This window comes from Canis lupus, chromosome 31, assembly GCF_011100685.1.
Source record: "Canis lupus familiaris isolate Mischka breed German Shepherd chromosome 31, alternate assembly UU_Cfam_GSD_1.0, whole genome shotgun sequence".
In the NCBI taxonomy this organism is placed as follows: Eukaryota; Metazoa; Chordata; class Mammalia; order Carnivora; family Canidae; genus Canis; species Canis lupus.
Genome location: NC_049252.1, coordinates 12,816,808 through 12,834,998, shown reverse-complemented (window position 1 = coordinate 12,834,998; position 18,191 = coordinate 12,816,808).

Sequence of the window (18,191 nt, the reverse complement as noted above, 5' to 3'; positions counted from 1 at the left end):
GTTTTGGTGTCTGGAGATCCTCTTGGTGCTGTGAATGGAGATGTTTCACTGTAAAAGGGAAGCTTGTTAGTGGAAAAGTAAGAGTTACCACTGGGACTTGGACCAGCCCTATGTGGTGGCTGCACGATCAACTTTTATACTTTACAGTTTAAAGGTACTAAAGGAAGAACTACCTCAAAGCATTTCCCTCAGTCTTCCAGAATGCCTGCCTTGTCTGATTTCAATTCCACCTTTGTATGTTGCCTTACCATTCTGGGGCTCAGACCCAGCAAACTGTATTTTCTAGACTCATTTGCCAACTCATTTCCTGGTAGGTCCCAAGAAGCACTGGAGTGACATGAACAAAAGAAGGAGGGAGGAGCTGGGAGGGGCTTCATTGTTCTTGTTTGTTTTTCCTACTGGCATCCACCTTCACAGTGACATTTCACCCAAGTGGGAACAGTTTGTCTTAAGAGTGACAGTTGATTTCAATTGCCAGCTTCCTTGAACTCCCCAAACTAGTTAATTGCTCCTCTCCATAAGGATCAACAACAGTCAAGCATGGCCCCTTCTTAGAGGTCTGAGTCCCCATTCTGCAAGGTGCCTACTCTGAGATCCTAAATTCTAGTAATCCAACCTCTTCTTTTTTATTATCTCAGCTCCGTGGGTGGTAGCTGCTTGTTATCTCTGGGTAATCTTTAGTGTTCTCTATTGCTCTTTCACCCCTCATATACCTGGAGAACCAGTCTCTACACTAAATTAGTTTTGGGGAAATACTGTGGTTTCTGTTTTCTGATGACATATGACTGATACACTGGTAGAAGACTAGGGCAGTTGGAGGGATAAATAAATAGAATGGGGTTCTGCAATAATTCAGTTGGGAAGATCAGGGAAGGATTTATGATTGAAAGGAGCATTCAAATGACCTTGGATGGGAGGTGCAAAGCTAGGGTGGAAAAAGCCTTTTAAGGCAGGAAAACACTATAAAGATACCCACTAATAGGAAAAATATTGTAACTTGGATAGAAATCATCAGTATGTAGAAGTTAATATTTGGTAGGAATTTGCATGGTAGGATTAGATCAGATCTTGATGGTGGCTGGTAGGGGGATCTTAATGCCAGTCTCAGAATTGCTGAAACCTCAAAGGCTTTGAGTAGCAGGGTTGTAATCATAGGAGATCAGAGGAGGACACAAAGAAAATATACTTGTTGAAAGTTTATACTTTGAAAGATTATGTAGTGAGTATGAAGAAGTCCTGTGTTATCTTGGGAATAACGGGGCTGTCTTATTCTTTTATTTTTTTCTGTATCATATTTAACCTGTCTCTGAGTTCTCAATCACCTGACTGGCAGGACATCTGGTATCAGTCATTACTGGGACTGGATCTTTACTTCTATCTAAGAAGCTGAGGTGTGAATAATTCCATGACAATGGGGGAGGTCCCTGGTCTTTAGCTCCTGATGGCCACTATTGCTCATTTTATTGCTGGGCAAGTCTGTTGAGAGCTGCAGAGCTTCTCTTGCCAAGATCCAGAGACATCTTTCATATGGTTCCCTTTGCCACAAGAAACTCATTGCTGCTCTCCAGATCAGGGGGTTTAATTTCCAGCCTCTTTGTATCCCTATCTTCATCATCCGTTGGAAGTTCCACCACTCCTGAGCTCTCCTTGGAGTAGAATACGGGTCCTGTATGTTCCTTGTAGTAGGCAAAATAATGGTCTCCCTATGATGTTACATCCTAGTTTCAGAGCATGTGAATATGTTACATTACATGGAAAGGGGGAACTAAAGCTGCATGAGCCATTAAGGTTCTAATCAACTGACTTAATATAAGGATATTTCCCTGGATTATTTGGGTAGGACCAATGTAGTACTAAGGGTCCTTGTGTGTCTAAGAGTTTAGCAGAAGAAAAGGCTGAAGTGCAGTGATGTGAGAAGGACTCAACCCGCTGCTGCTGGCCTTGAAGATGGAGGAAGAGGACCAGGAGCCCAGGAATGTGGGCAGCCTCTAGAAGCTAGTGAAGACCAGAAGCAGACTTTCCTCTAGAGCCTCCAGAAAAAGCCCTGCTGGCATCTTGATTTTGAATTTCGGGCTTCTGGCCCCATGAAGACCTCTGTTGCACTTCTAATCTACGCAACTATAAGGTAATAAATTTGTGTGGTTTTAGACCATATGTTTGTGGTGATTTGTTACAGTAGCAGAGGAAACTGATTTAGTCCTGGAGCTGCCACGTCTCTTCCCCTTAGACATGGGCTGCCTCACTCCCTATCTGTGTTTCTGACCCAGTTTACCTTCCTTCTATCTTCACTCCAGAATATTCACCCTTCCCTTCTGTGGGGTAGCTGCGGAAAAATAGAGATGTCTCTGTAGCACAAACCCTGAAATACACAAATATTTTCATTTTCCTCAAGAAAAGCCTAGACCTTATTTATGAGTCGGCAAACCTCAGTCTACAGGCCAAATCTGGCCCATTTCCTGTTTTTGAAAATGAAGTTTTATTGGAACACATTCATTTATGTATTGTTTATGGCTGCTTTCTCACTATAATGGCAGAGTTAAATGGTTCTGACAGAGATCATATCAAATATTTACTGTCTGGCCCTTTGCAGAAAAAGCGTGCTGACCTTAGAAACAAAATTATGGCTAATCTTAGCGTGAGTATATGGGTAAGTATGAGAGCAGCTTAATTTCCTTTTCAGCTGTTATTCTATAGCAACAATAAATAAGACAGAAATTAGAATCTCAGTAGATTAACTCAAAGTGGGTGTATAATGAGCCTAATGGTGTCCTAAGAAATATCAGGTTCTAACCCAGGAACCTGTAAATGTTACTTATTTGGAAAACAAAGAGTCTTTGCAGGTGCAAATAAGGATCTTGAGATGAAGAGATACCCTAGATTATCCTGGTGGGCCCTAAATGGCATCACAGTCCTTAGAAGAAAGATGTAGAGGGAGATTTGAAGGCTGTGTGAAGACAAAGGCAGAAATTGGAGTGATACAACCTACCAGCCAAGGAACACCAGGGCGTGTCAGCAGCCACCAGAAGCTAGAGGAGACAAGGAACAGATTCTCCCCAAGAGCCCCAGGAGGAAGCATGGCCCTGCTGCCAGCTTGATTTTGGACTTGGGGCTTCCAGAACTGTGAGAAAGCAAATTTCTGTTGTTTGAAGCCACAAAGGTTGTAGTAATTTGTTACAACAGCAGTTAGAAACTAATACATATGGGAAGACCATTTTGAGATGACAGCCACCTTTTAACCAGCCCATATGATTGAAGCCAATAGAAATTTTATCTGCTTATGAATTCCAGCCTCATTACTTCACATAATATCTGGCTTTGGTGGAGGAAATGCAAAGGAACATGCTTTGGGGACGTATAGATTTTTGTGGGTATTCAAATCATTTAACAGTGTATAAATGATTTCACAGTAATACAGTCAAAGTTCTTAGAGTAAATCATTTTGATTCCCACTTCTGTCTGGCACAGAGAAATAATCAGCATTTCAGAATGAGCACTTGGCTGTTCTATCTGCCTCAATAACTGTTTATGGAGCAGACGATATGCCAGCTTACTTTCCCTCTCTTTTTATTATCAAACTTTAAAACTCAATATGTATATATACATATATATATGTATTATATTATAACGTATATATTTAAGATACTTCTCCCAAACCATTAGCATACTTAATATGCTAAACCTGCTAAACATTTAGGCCTACTTCACTAAGAACCATTTACAACTGGCTTACTCTGATAGATTGGTACATACTTGAACCCCTCACTTTCTAGCTGCAATATGTTGTGGTTATTCTTTCCTAAAGAAGCTGCATATCTTGATCAAGTGGATAATAATGATCAATTTGGTGTTCGGGGCAACTATTACTAATATTTCTAATGTCGTCGTATTATTCATTTCACTAAAAGGAAATCAAAAGAAACTCCTAAAATTCACCCGGAAGTGTGAAGAATCCCTTTTCAGGGTAGCATGCACCTCTGGTACACTGTGTTGAATTCTGTGCATCAGTGTGTTGACACTGTGGCATCCAGCCACAGATGCAGGAAAAAGTTCTGTGCAGGCTTGACTTCTTACAGGGGTCATCTAACAGGATGTGGACTCAGGTACCATAGAGGTATTAATGCTCACCTCCTACCTTGGGGTCTCACCGAGGCTAAGAGGGGCCCCCCTTCTGAAGTTCATCAGGCTTCTTAGAAAGCCCCTCCATTTGAGCAACCTCTTGTGGTGGCCAACTCAACAAGGCACCTTTGTAAGGACTCTCCCTTCTTCCCTGCTTACCATACCCCTCCATCATTTCTAACTTGTTCATTCGGGAAGCAGATTTTATTTTAGGCTTTATTTTGGGGGAAACTCAAGCTCAGGCATTAGAATATTATAGTCAAAAGAAAACATCAGTAGATACTAATTGTTAAAGCCTTTTCCTTATGAATATTTACAAATAATCACAAAAGTAGAGAGGAGTAAAATGGCACCCCGAGAACCCTTCACTCATACCCTTCCCCCAGAGCATCTTTGAAGTAGATTTTTGGAAAACATTTTCTTTGGAAGGTGATCAAAAGTTTAATAGATATATAATGTTGCTAGTTATTCCCAGTTCCCCTTCATAAGGACTGTGTCCCTGTAGATCCCTCTCACCAACAAAATATGAGAGCCCGTTTCCCTACAGCCACTCCAACAGTGTGAGTATGTTGTCAAGGTTTTGAATTTCTACTGATTTCATCCATGCAGTTTTAGTTGCATTATCTTATTATGAGCAAGATTGAGCATGTGTTGTGTTTGTGAATTCTTTCTTCATATCTTTTGTCTGTTTATCTATAAAAGTTAGATAAAAGGGAGTTAGTCTTTTTGTTTTGTTTTGTTTTTTCAAAGGTCTTTTTTTTTTTTCTTTTTTTAAAGTTGGTTCCATGCCCAGTGTGGAGCCCAGTGCAAGGCTTGAACTCACAATCTTGAGATCAAGACCTGAGCTGAGATCAAGAGTTGGACGCTTAACTGACTGAGTCACCATGCCCCTAGAGGTCTTTTATATTAGGGAAATTAATATTTTATCTGTGATATAATTTGAGAATATCTTTTCAGTGTTTGCTAATTTGCTTGGTTTTGGTGGGTTTTTTTTTTGCATTTTTTGGACCATATCTTTATAAGATGAGGACCTTACAAAGTAACTGTTGGAAAAGAGATTTGTATGAGAAATCATACTAAATAAATATTATAAGTGAATTAACCTTTCCTAAATATCTTGTGGAAAATTTACAGTAAAAGTTTCAAGTTCCAAATTATCTCATACCATGCTAACATCTGACAGGTAACATTTTATCTACTTATATAGGCTTTTTAAAGAAAACTTTGTTCCGCTCTCCAATTTTCCAATTCCATTCTCTTCTCTCCCTCTGTCTCCCTCTCTCCTTCTTTCATGTGCAAGGCACAACGCCAGCCAGTCTCTAGACACATCATGATGAGCAAGTAGCAGAGTCGAACAGAACAAACATTAATCAATAAGCATCCAACACCAGTAAAACTGCGACTCTGACAGAGCTGGAGGGAGAGATACAAGACACTGTTTGAGGCTATAATTGTGTTTTCATCCAGCCCCAGGGGACCAGGAGAAGCATCTTTGAAGAACTAACATTGAATGAAACTCTGAAGGATGAGTAAGAATGAACTAGAAAAAAAGCGGGGGAAGTAGCCTTTTTTGGCAAAGTGAACAATGTCAGAAGAGGGAGAGGGAATGTGGAAGTAGAACAGACTTAGTATGAGCTGATGTGATGGGGAGGGCGAGAACCCCAAGAGCCTGGGGGGAGACAGGGAAGGGCAGGGCCGCTGGAGCCACGCCAAGAAGACACATCTTTAAGAACATTTCAAAGCCATGGACTGATCTAAAGAGAAGGGAGTGGATATGATCAGATCTGTATTTTGAAAAGGTCACTCTGACTCCTGTATGGGAAACAGATTGTAAGGTTGCCTGAGTGGGAAGAGAAGCCCAGGCGGCGGCAGGTGCTGTGGGAGAAGACGGGGAGGGATGGGCCTGGCTGGCAGCAGGGGCCGACCTAGAGTGACACCAGAGTGTCTCAGTTTTTTAATCCCTCCTCTCGTGACAAAGCTATTTGCAGAAATAATCAAAAGAAACTAACGGCTTATAATGATAATGGCTAGAAAAGAAACACAGGCAAGAAAAAAATTCTTTCATTGAACTTTGCATCACGCCAATTGAAAATAATTGAAAGATAAAACGCGCATGCAGCACGAAAATGGATAAACACACAGCTATTCATTCAATAGTTTTTACATCTATTTAACAGCTTGAACTTTAAATCACCAGTCATAGTTCTATTACAATATCTTACATAAACAATCTTCTGATAATTAATAAGTGAATTTTATTAAAGCCAACATTTAACCAACAACTAAGTGCTCATCCTAATGAAATAGGTTTTTTTCTTGATTCAAATTTTAGCTTTAAAACTATTACTAATTAAGTATAAGACATTTCAATGTTAAAGATACTAGTCAATACGCATGAATTAAATTTTGTACTTAGCAAATGGAATACTGTATCTCATGGTTCACACTCTGTTTTCCTTCTTAATGGTTTTTTTTTTTTTAAGATTTTATTTATTTATTCATCAGAGACACAAAGAGAGAGGCAGAGATATAGGCAGAGGGAGAAGCAGGCTCACCGTGGGGAGCCTGATGTGGGACTCTATCCCAGGACATCGGGATCATGACCTGAGCCAAAGGCTCAACCACTGAGCCACCCAGGCCCCCCCTTCTTAATGTTTTTAACACAAGTAATTTGAGTTACTTGACTCAAGTTCTCTCTCTTTGTCTTTACAATCCCTGTGCTGTCGTATATTTTGAATCTGCTGCTTACATGAAAAAATGAAAGCTACCCACAGCACCCAAAGCGAGTTCAAATGATTTCTGAACCATTACAAAGTTATTTGAAAAGGAAGGCATGTGCTGAGTCCACAGTGCTAGAAGCTGACTGTACAACTGGAAATCCTCCAAATTAACTTCCCTTTAAAAAATATGATATCTATTGGAGAATAAGCGATAAAACTGTACTAATTTGAAGCTTACATGTATATTAGCAAAACGACAATAGCCAGAGCAATTACTTAGAATTTAGATCAACAAAAATTTCAGGGAGTAGGAGTATTTTTATTACTGACATTATTTAGAATTGCGAGCACATGGTAAAATGTAAAATCTCTATAGATCAGATACACTCCTATATTGCCTGCACCTGGGGAAGACCTCATCCATCACTTGGTCTCCCCCACCCCCACCGTGGTCACCACCCCGGTGACACTGAAGGTGAAGAAAAATAGATTTATTCACAAGAGGATTAGTTCAAAAAGGTACCACACCTCATCCCCTCACAAACAGTTTATGCTGTAGGTAAGGAAAAAGGACCTAATTCTCTGATCGAATGGCCTTCTCGTGCCTGTCTGATGGAGAGGCTGTCTGGTAAGAGTGAGTCACTGAGAATATACTTTGGCTTGAGACTGACTGATTCTCTCCCTGACCAAATTCCAGCTGGGCTCCTCTGAGCCCTCTTCTGGAGAAGGCCAAACCCTGGTCTAGGACTCACCCAAAACATTAAAGTAGAATCTAACAGCTAAAGACTACATCCCCAGGAAGACCCAAATCCACTTAAAGTGCCTGCCCGAGGAAACTCAGGGCTGTCAAGATTTTACTGTTTGTTTCAACCAATACCTGAAGAGAGGGCCCCTGTCTCCTAGCTTCTGTGAGACGGTAGGAGCCTAAAGTGCATAAGCACCAGCTAACAAACCCAGATGAGTGTCATAGGCACCACTCCCTCTCTTCCCCCTGTTTTGTAATTTTTCACTTCCCTGATTCTACTGAGCCCTGCTCACTATCCAACCCCTACCCCTTTCCTATTCCCTCATTATCCCTTTAAAACATGCAGTCCCCTCAGTGCAAATAGATGTGGACTTCAGGTCACATGGGCTCTTCATTTACCCTTTTGAGTATAGTAATATCCTACATCCCTAATATGGTAGATTACTGGTTAAATCTATCCTTTCCATTTTAACTAGTGTCCAGTTTTGTTTATCTTTGACAAGACTTACAAATATTTTTAAATACATATTTGATCAAAGGCAGCCCCATGAAGCAGAAGCACAGTAGGGGTAAGGTCCACAGGAAAATTCTACTACAGATAATTCTTCAAATGATAAATATTTGACTCCAGGGCACCTGGGAGGCTCAGTGATTGAGTGTCTGCCTTTGGCTCAGGTCATGATCCCAGGTCCTGGGATTGAATCCCATATCAGGTTCCCTGCAGAGAGCATACTTCTCCCTCTGCCTAAATCCCTGCCTCTCTCTCTGTGTCTCTCATGAATAAACAAACAAAATCTAAAAAAAACAAAAAAAACAAAAAAAAAGAAAAAAAAAGAAAAGAAAGAAGTATATTTGACTCCCTTGAAGGTGGATAGTGATAGAAGTTGTTGGACCAGGAGAGGCCTGGTGGAAACTGAAGGGATTTGCCCATGGGCAGGAACTAGCAATACAAATGAAGGTTTTAACTAAGGGCTTTGGAGTTACTAGAGGAAGAGGCTATACTAGATGGAATAGGGAACTTGTAGACCATAGTAGGTTAATGGTAATTGCTAAAACAGATTTGTAAATAATTCAGAGATTTTTAAACTACAGGAGATTTTTGTTTGGCCATACGATCCATCAAAAGCTTTCAGTCTTCCAGCAAGTTGCATGAGATGGGCTCAAAGGGCTGAGGCCCCAATGAGAATTTTAAGAAGCCAAGTAGTATGATACCTTCCTATGCTATTTTGGCAAGTTGTAGTTCCACCATCTCAATAAATGTGGTGATTTGACAGCAAGTCACATATACACAAAGTGACACACTCCACTTATTAAATGCAGATATTCCATTTGCTAATAAATCATTCATTGATTCTGTAAAATACGTGGTGCTCCTTCAACCCCAGACTCTAAGCTGTGAAGTGGCCCTGTCCTCAGAGAGCTTACAGACTAATTATAATGGAGGTAGAAGCGCCCCAGGACTTTTTTGCTCAAACATTCTTGGGTTTATTCCTGGCCCTTCTCAGCTGCTCTGTATCTGAGGAGATCTGTAGTTCTGGGCTGCATTTCCCAGGCTACACTGGGTTTCTGCTGGGTTTGGCCAAAGAAGGGCACTAGAGAGAGAACAGAAGGTGGTAGTTTTGGAGAAGCCAAAGCATCTGTTGCCCTTGACCCTCCCAGGTGGCATCTTTGGAAATAGCTGCTTCTCCTCCATAGCTGGCAATTCTGGGGGTGCCTGGGTGGCTCAGTCGGGTAGCATCCAACTCTTTGCTTTTGGCTCAAATCATGACCTCAGGGTTGGGAGATGGAGCCCCTGCATCGGGCTCCATGCTCAGCGGGTGTCTGCCTGAGATTCTCCGTCTCCCCCTCTCTGCCCCTCCCGCCTCCCCTGCCATCATGTTCTCCCTCAATTAAATAAATAAATCTTAAAAAAAAAAAAAAGAAATTCTGTCTGACTGGCCCAGCTTCTGGTTGTGGTTATGTCAGTTCACAAGGGCAGAATACGAGTATCTTTCCCCAGTTCTGTATTTGGTGATGAGTTGGTAGCTTAACATCAGCCATTGTGGGATATTGATGCCACAGGAATTGGCAAACAGCTCTCGTTATTCCCTGAGAGAGCTGGATATTGAGCATTAACCAGTACACCACTGGTTCTCATAAAACCATCTCTTTAATTGTTCCTCCAGTTCCAGGGGTGGTAGTTGGCTTTCTGTGACTGTCATTGGCTCAGTTGCCTGAACTTCTCAATGCTTTCCTCCTCTGTGGAATGGATTTCTTGCATTAAATCACCTCTTCTGGATTCTCTAGAGTAGTTTCTGTTTTTCTGATGGGATCCTGACTGATAAAGCAGAGCACCTAACTTGGACTTAGTTAGGTACTGAGGGAAAGATCCTCAGGAGTTATGTCATATACCTATTTTTTCAAAGATGTATTTATTTATTTGAGAAAGGAGAAGTGGAAAGAGAGAGAGAGAGAGAGAGAGACCGAGCATGGGAGTTCAATGTGAGACTCGACCCCAGGTACCTGAGATCATGACTTGAGTCAAAATCAAGAGTTGGATGCTTGACTGACTGAGCCTCCCATGCATCCTGTTATATACCTACTTTTTAAATGGATAAAATGGATAGAACTTGGCAATTGGTTGAGAGGATAAGAACAAGGCATGATTCAGCATTGTTTCCAGATTTGGGGTTTGGGAAGGTAGGTGGATAATGGTGCCTTTGGTAAAAGAGGAAGCAAAAGCAGAAGAACAATTTTGGGGGTGTGGGTGGAAATGCTGAAGTGGAGGTGCTCATGGGATACCTAAGGCCAGATGTCCAGTATGGGTTTGACAAGATCAGAACACAGAAGGGATGTCTTCTCCTGAATTCCTCTTCTTCTTTCTGATTTTTCAGTTGCCTTGATCAGTAGATTACTTCATCTGTCTTCTGTACCTTCAGGGTGCTGTTCCAGGTTTCAGTGATATAAACTCAGTTCTCCCCTATCTCAAACAAACTTCTTTTTTTAAAGCCCACTTTCCATCCAGCTTCTATGGTATCTCTCCTTTCCCCCTCATGAGTAATTTTGTTTCCATGGTAGCTGCTTCCACTTCCTTCTCTCCCACTCCTCCTCAATCCATTGAAACCTGGCTTCCACCCCCACTGAAACTGATTCTGAAACTCAGTTTGGCAAACACCACAATGACTTGCTTTTACTGCTAAGTCCCATGGGCTCTCAGCTCTGAGCTGGCCAGAGGTGATAAATTCTGATGAGTGGCCAGAACATAGCCAATATCTAGTAAATGGGAGTTGTTATTATTATGGTTAGGCTGAATTAATTTTTTAAATTGTTACTGCTAAATTTGCTCTTTTCCCCAGAAGAATTATCTTTACAAATCATCCCTTTAATGACCATTTCATTTCTTAATGAATTTGTGTTTCTAATTACCTACCACCAAAAAAATGGGCAAACTCAGTGGGGAAAAAAATCGTTCACATTCATTATTTAGCATCCTATGGAAGGAATAAAAATATAAACCCAATAAAAATTGTTTGACTAAAATTTTCACCTTTCAACTAGCTGTTTGTTTCATTATACTGAGAGCTTCAAATGATGCAAGTTGCCTGAGGAGAACAGTAGGTTAAAGCATTTTCCTCAAAAACTTCCATGTTTTGTTGTAGTACCTACAAACAGCTAGGGATCTTCAGTAAGAAAAGAAATGAAGAATAAGGGTCATTTACTAAGTGGCATGTTTGATTTGCAGTCTAGTAGTTGCAAAGAATTAGTGGAGTATTCATGTTTCAATAGCTCACAGCATAAAAGGCATGGCTATGGTGATGAGCACACTTAAATCAAATCTTTGCCTCAGTGTAAGAGAGAATATGCTTTCATAGAACAGTGTGACCTAATCTTTCGGCCTCTTTCAGAGGAGGGAACAAAATCTACAAATGAGATACGATACCTTGTTTTTTGTTGTTTTCAGTTCTCTCTAAAAAGAGCAGTTCTTTGTACGTAGACGCTTTGAATTGTGAAAGCCAACCTTTACCATGTGTGCATTTGTAATCATATATGCTCAGATTTAATCATGATTCACAAGTGACAAACTTCATGCTCTGAAGCAGAAAAAGCACAAGGTAGTCTTGAAATTATTAGTAAAGTGTAATCCAACACCAGTGATGGACTGAGTGAACATGGTCAGGGTTCATTTATGGGTAAACATGACATAGGTTTTTTTTTTTTTTTTTGAAGATTCTATTTATTTATTCTTGAGAGACACAGAGAAGGGGAGAGAGAGAGAGAGAGAGAGAGAGAGAGAGAGAGGCAGAGACATAGGCACAGAGAGAAGCAGGCTCCATGCAGGGAGCCTGATGCGGAACTCAATCCCAGGACTCCAGGATCACGCAAAGGTAGACGCTTAACCGCTCAGCCACCCAGGTGTCCCGACACAGGGTTTTGAATTAAAAGATTATGATGACTTGATCAATCAACATGATTAATCATATGAGCAATCTCACTCAGATCCCAAATAAAACCTTAAAGATGATAATATCTTCTGATAGGATTACAGGTATGATTCAAAATTAGTTTAATAGAAATAAATGAACTATTATTTTAATGGATAAAGAGACAGGAGACCTAATACCAGAGCTCTCTGAAATGCTTACCCATGATTTCTCCTTCATCACGTGGAGAGGCTCTAAAGAAAATAAATGCAATGCATAACGTGAGCTATCATGATGCATTGACGCATTGAGTAAGAAAAATAAGAAGACGCATTTTAATCTAACATGAGGCACATCTATTTTTATAACATTTTCTCTTGTATTGTTTTTTCCTTTGTGCTTTTTCATCTAATTTACCTTAAATTCACTCAGTTAAATTACACCACACTGCAAGATTAAAAAACAACAAATGGCTTATCAAACAAACATACACCTTTGAAGCAGGATAAGTGGTGGGGGGAGAGGGAGGAAATGAGGCAGGGGTCAGATTATTTAGGACTTTGGGTCATGGTAAGGGTGTTGGATTCGATTTTAGTAACTATTGAATCCCTGCCTCTTTATAGTATGGATATAACAGTTTATTTAACCCTTGTTTCCTAATGACAGAAATATTTTAAATGTTTCTCTGATGAACATTACAAAGATCATCCTTGCCTCATCTCTGTGCACATGGGGATATTTCTGCAAGTTGTATTCCTGGAGCAAAATAACTGCATCAAAAGATAAGCACAATGTAAATGGGGTTGATAGACACTTTCAAATTGTCATCCCAAAAAAGTCTTAATTTATATTCCCATCTGTGGCATATGGAAGTGACCATTTTTCTTGATTCTTTTCAATATGAGACATAGTCATTTTCTTTTTAAAAATAATCCAATGCGTAAAAAATTATGTTTGTTTTGTTTTAGCTTGCATTTTCATGATTATTAATAAAACTGGCAACCACTTCATAGGTTTATAACCATTTTGATTTTTTTTTTCTCTTATGAATAGCCTATTGATCAAATTTTCATTCCAGCTCATGTCTGTGGCCAGGCTTTGGATTGGTTGCTTTTGGGTCAAGTGTCCATCCTTAGTACAATCAGCTGTGTCTGGAGGATTAACATTATATATTACGAAACATAGCTCGCTAAGACTGCTTCTCAGCATGGGCTATAAGTAGCGCATGATTACCTATAACTATATGAGCAAAGTAGTTACTCTGATTAATGCCCAGCGCAATTTGATGGTGAGTGAAATTAGGAATGCAACACAGTATTTACTGAGCATACACTAAACTCAAACCTCTATTTTAAATGTTCTAAGGGAGAGTTACATGAGATTGTGTCACTGTCCTAAAGATACTTGTAATCTTATAAGAGGAGATGACAAGTACAAAACTAATTATCATTCAGAACAAAATATAAAGTTTCCAAGAATGACACAAACCAAATGATAAAAGTAATTCTGAGCAAAAGGGAATCACATTCAATTGGGAACTCTGCTAAAATGAAGTGCTCTAGATTTTGAATAAGTGTAGCATATTTTAAAGTGGCTATGCTGTTTTTGTAAAAATAATTTCATACTAATGCACTATATACAAGAGGACAAAGGCAGAAGTAGAACTCAGCTACGGCCTCATCACAGAGAGGCAAGCACATTTTTTTTATCCAATGACTTGTAATATTTTTGAAGAAATCTGACCAGACTTTTGTGTGTGTGTGTGTGTATATGTGTGTGTGTGTGCATTCATTTGCATATACATACATAGTTTTTCATAAATGGGGGCTTTTTATGGGCAAGGATCTCATCAGTGTTTGATTCATTGGCTAATGCAGGTACTCGGGCTTTGAATGAATGAATGAATGTTCTATAACTTACTCTTTCTCTGCTAAAAAGGATCTGTCTGGCTCGTCATGTTTATAGATTGCATAGTATTTCATCACTTGCATAATTTCCTTAACCAGGCTCCTATGGATAAACTTTCAGGTTTATTTTCAGCTCTCCTTTATTTTAAACAACACTGATAGGAATGATCTTAGGCTAAATCTATTTCATATCCATGTGATTATCTCCTTAGAGTAAATTTTTAGAAATGAATTTTCTGCCTAAAGAACAAAGCATATTTTAGAGGATTGTGATACATACAGCCAAACTGCCCTCCTGCATAGAAATGTGAATGTTTCCACACACTGACCAAAGCCAGGTTTTGATTTTTTTGATGTAGGCAGAAGTGAGAAGTTCTAGTTATTTAGTGTATGTTGGGGTGGGGGTGAGGAGAGAACTGAGAGCGAATGCCTTTTTAACAAACATCATTTGAGAATAGCTTTATTTGGTCTGGTTTAGAGAACCAAAACTCCCTAATTTCTTTTTTTAATGTCTGATAAATATTTGTCATATTTATTTTATTAATTTTTTTTACTCTCAGCTGGTTCAGTATTCCTCAAACAGGAATCAGAGATAGACATTGAGATAAATAGTGTTATCTTCTTGTATTCTATAATGAGCAGGGGTCAGAATTTGAATTCTCATCTTTTCCTCGACTGTTAAAACTGTGAAGCTACACTGAGTCATAAAGCTCCTTAGTTAGTTTAGCCATTTACCACAGTGGAACTGTAATCAGGAGTCCATTTTCAGTGATTTCAGAAGACTCTTCTATGGGTGGTTGTGCCAGTTACTAAGCGGTTGTCTCTCAGCTCCAAATCATCCTTCCATAACTACCTTGTGATGCTGAAGCAGGGATTTCGCAAACCTTCTTTCTGTTGGCCTCCTGTGAGATTCAGCCAATAGGGGGCAGAAAGGGAAACAGGAAGGCTGTAAGAGAATGGGACTTTCCCCTGCCTGTTTACTCCCTGCTGGCTTCCTGTCTGCCTGGAGTTCCTTCAAGCCTCACCTTGGCAGTGCTTCTTCATGCAGGCAGCAATGGTTCTTCCTTACGTAGCAGCGGCTGAGTTCAGTTAGCAATTTCTCAGTATGTGTGGAACACACCTCATTGGGTCACCCTATAGTCACCAGCATCAGCTGACAGTATCCTGTGGACTGAGGTGCTGGCTTCAGACCCTTGTGGTCTCCAAGCTCAGAGGCATTAGTACCCACTGAGCAACTAAACCACTACTCTCTCCTCAAAGGCCTGAGTTTGGGCTGTGCAGGACCTCTTCGAAGTTGCTAGATTTCCAAAATTCCAGCCTTTTCCCTTTATTCTTACAAGCATTGGGATACAGTCTTCTTCCTGCAATTGCTGCCTCTGCAGTACATTAGTATTCTCTTTTTGCTCTTTAATTACCTAGTTCACAACTCTATACCTAGTAGACAATTCTTGTGAAATGTTCTCTGTTCAGTAACTGGTATGTTTCCTGTCCCTTTATGGACTCTGATGGAGACAATGGTCACAGGAGGACAGTGGAAGTTTTGTACTAAGTATTTGAGGAAAACAAGTTTTATACTTTAAGAACAAATATTGTTAATGTGCAGGCACACAACATATATGTAACTCCCTAGAAGAGTTTCATAAGATAGAAGAGGATGAAACAAACCAAGAAGATAAGCCAATTCTTAATAACTGTGGTTCATGAAATGTGCCCATAGAACATTGCTTTCACCACAGAGAAACACCGGATACCTTGTTACATTTTCTCCTCCAATGTCATAAAGTCACATCTCTATAGCAGCAACAGGATGGATTTTCATGATGGAATCTGGCTAATAATGGGTTGTTTGCAGAACTAGGGTGTTTCAGTGACCCGAGGTTACTTTAGAAGCTGCAATTACCTACAGAGAATAACTGTAGAAACTTCTATTTGGGTGATTCAGGAAAATGTCATGTAGATGCACTTTTGAAATGGCCAGATGTGTAAGTTGTGGTTGAAAGCAAGGTTTCAGCATTTACAGCATTGAGGTAAAATCCCTGTATGCAGTAACTGTGGTCATAACAGATTCTTCCCTTTAGGTCCTCATTTTCTATAAAATTGTATGGTTCTAGTGAAACAAGCTAGTTGACCAACTTATAGATAAGTTTTGTGCAATTAGCTTTTGTGCAATTAGCTCAAGGCTCTATCCACTCAACTATAACCATCTAAAAGTAAATATTACCAGATTTCCTAAGTTACTGATCATTTTGAATGTAATTTCATATGGTTTTGGGGAAAAAAAGCACAAAAAAGTATTTCAAATGTATATTTTTCTGTGTTATAAAAGTAGACACTGCAGCATCAATTACAATGTGACAAGTGCAATATGGCTACCTTTTTGGTACATTTAAATTTTCATATAAGCTCTATTTGAGGATTTTATGTAAATAATCATGCGAATTGCAAACAATTACAGGTTTGTTTTGTTTCTACTAATCATATTCTATTTACCTGTTTAGATCTAGCATCTCTAATGCAATGTGGAAGTGAAATGGTGAGAGCAAGCACACACACCTCATACTAATAACATGGAGAACCTTTCTAAAATGTCACCACTGAATATGCTGTTTTCTTTAGTCTTTTGATAAGTAGCTTGTGTACTGTGTTTATGAAAATTTAGCCCAGGAATCAGAAATCACTCTAGATGTTACAAGGAGGAAGAAGTTTCATAAGCACTTAAAATATCATTGGAAGGACCAGAGAACAGGGATCTGGGTAGGCTGCTGCTCAAATTTTGTTTCAATTTCACCCACCTAGTTAATTTGCAGCTAGGGCTACAAACTGTTGCTATTGCCACAGCTGCTTCACACCACAAAGCTGGTACCAGAAAGAGAGAATAATGAGTAATGAATCAATAAATCATGTTGATTTTTGTTTGTCAACCACACCTGCCAAAGGAAGATGGTCTCTGCTTTTGTATCAGTCAGGGTCTAGCAAAAAGCACAGTGGCTATCTAAACAGATATGACTTAGTATTACTATAAATATTTTAAAGCTAAGTATCAAATTGTTAAGAATGTAACTCGAAAAGAAAAAACCCAAAAAACATAAAATATAGAAATAGTAATTGCAGGAAGCAGTGACCACTGTTAGGTCTACATGAACAAAGAAGAGGTTAGAATTACAAAAATTTAAAAGCTTTAAGGAAGAGATTTTTGGAAGTGAAACTCAGACATCTAAAGAGATGGAGTGGGTTGGCTGGTGCCTGGTTTCTCTGCAGAGGATGTAATGAAACTATTTCTGCAAATTTTGGGAATAAAATCCAAACCAGATTCATCTGTAGCTAAGGAAAGGAAATAGCTCAGCTGGGTGTAGAGGCAGTGCTGGGGTGCCTGTGTAGGAAGGAGTTAATATAGCAGGTCTGATGTTGCTCTTTGAAGAACTTGCTTGTGAGGCTGGCACATGGAAACTTGACTTTGGAATTCTCCCTATTGCTAAATCATAAGACTGTTTTGCATGCCTTGGTCACTAAACCCTGCTGCACCAGCTTACCTAATTGTGCAAACAATGTGATTTATAGTGAATACCTGCTTTTTGTTACTGGGAGTCTGGAACTTTGGAAATCATGGCCAGTTGTGTAGGGAGAAAATGACCAGCCCCCAGTGAAAAACCTGGACTCAGAGCAACATTAGCATCATGGTGGCAGAAGACATTCTTTGTTTTTGTTCCTCATCTCACTAACAAAAATTCAGCATCCATCCATAATCAAAGTGCCTTTGCGGGAGCTATGGAATCTAACACCATATGCCAAGGGGTATGGGCAGGAGTCATGCCCAACTGTGCATTGGGAAATAGGCAGACACTAGTCCTAGTGGTGGACCCTATAGTGATTTATGAGCTAGCTCTTACCCTTGAGCTATGGTCCAGGAACCCCTGGAGAACACTGTCTTAGATATCACCCATGGACAAGAGGGACTTTATGGAAGTCCAGATGTCCAGAGGAGAAATTCCAACACATTGTTGGAGAAAAAAAAAAAAAAAGAAAAAAAAAAGAAAGAGAGAGAGAGAGAGAGAAAAAAAATATATATATACATAGAAGTGAGTAAGAGGAATAGTTCTACATTACCCACCTCTGCCCTCCCCTGTGGTGATGTGTCTTAGAGCCAAGAGAGGTTTTCTTGGCCTGTGATTTGTCCCAGGGGAAAGGGTGAAGACATGAGAAAGCTTTCAGCTTCTCCAGCTGTGCTGAATTTTGCCAATGGGGTTGGTTTCTCTCTTGCCCCATTTAGATTACTGAATCATGAGCTACATGACTGGGGTAGGGG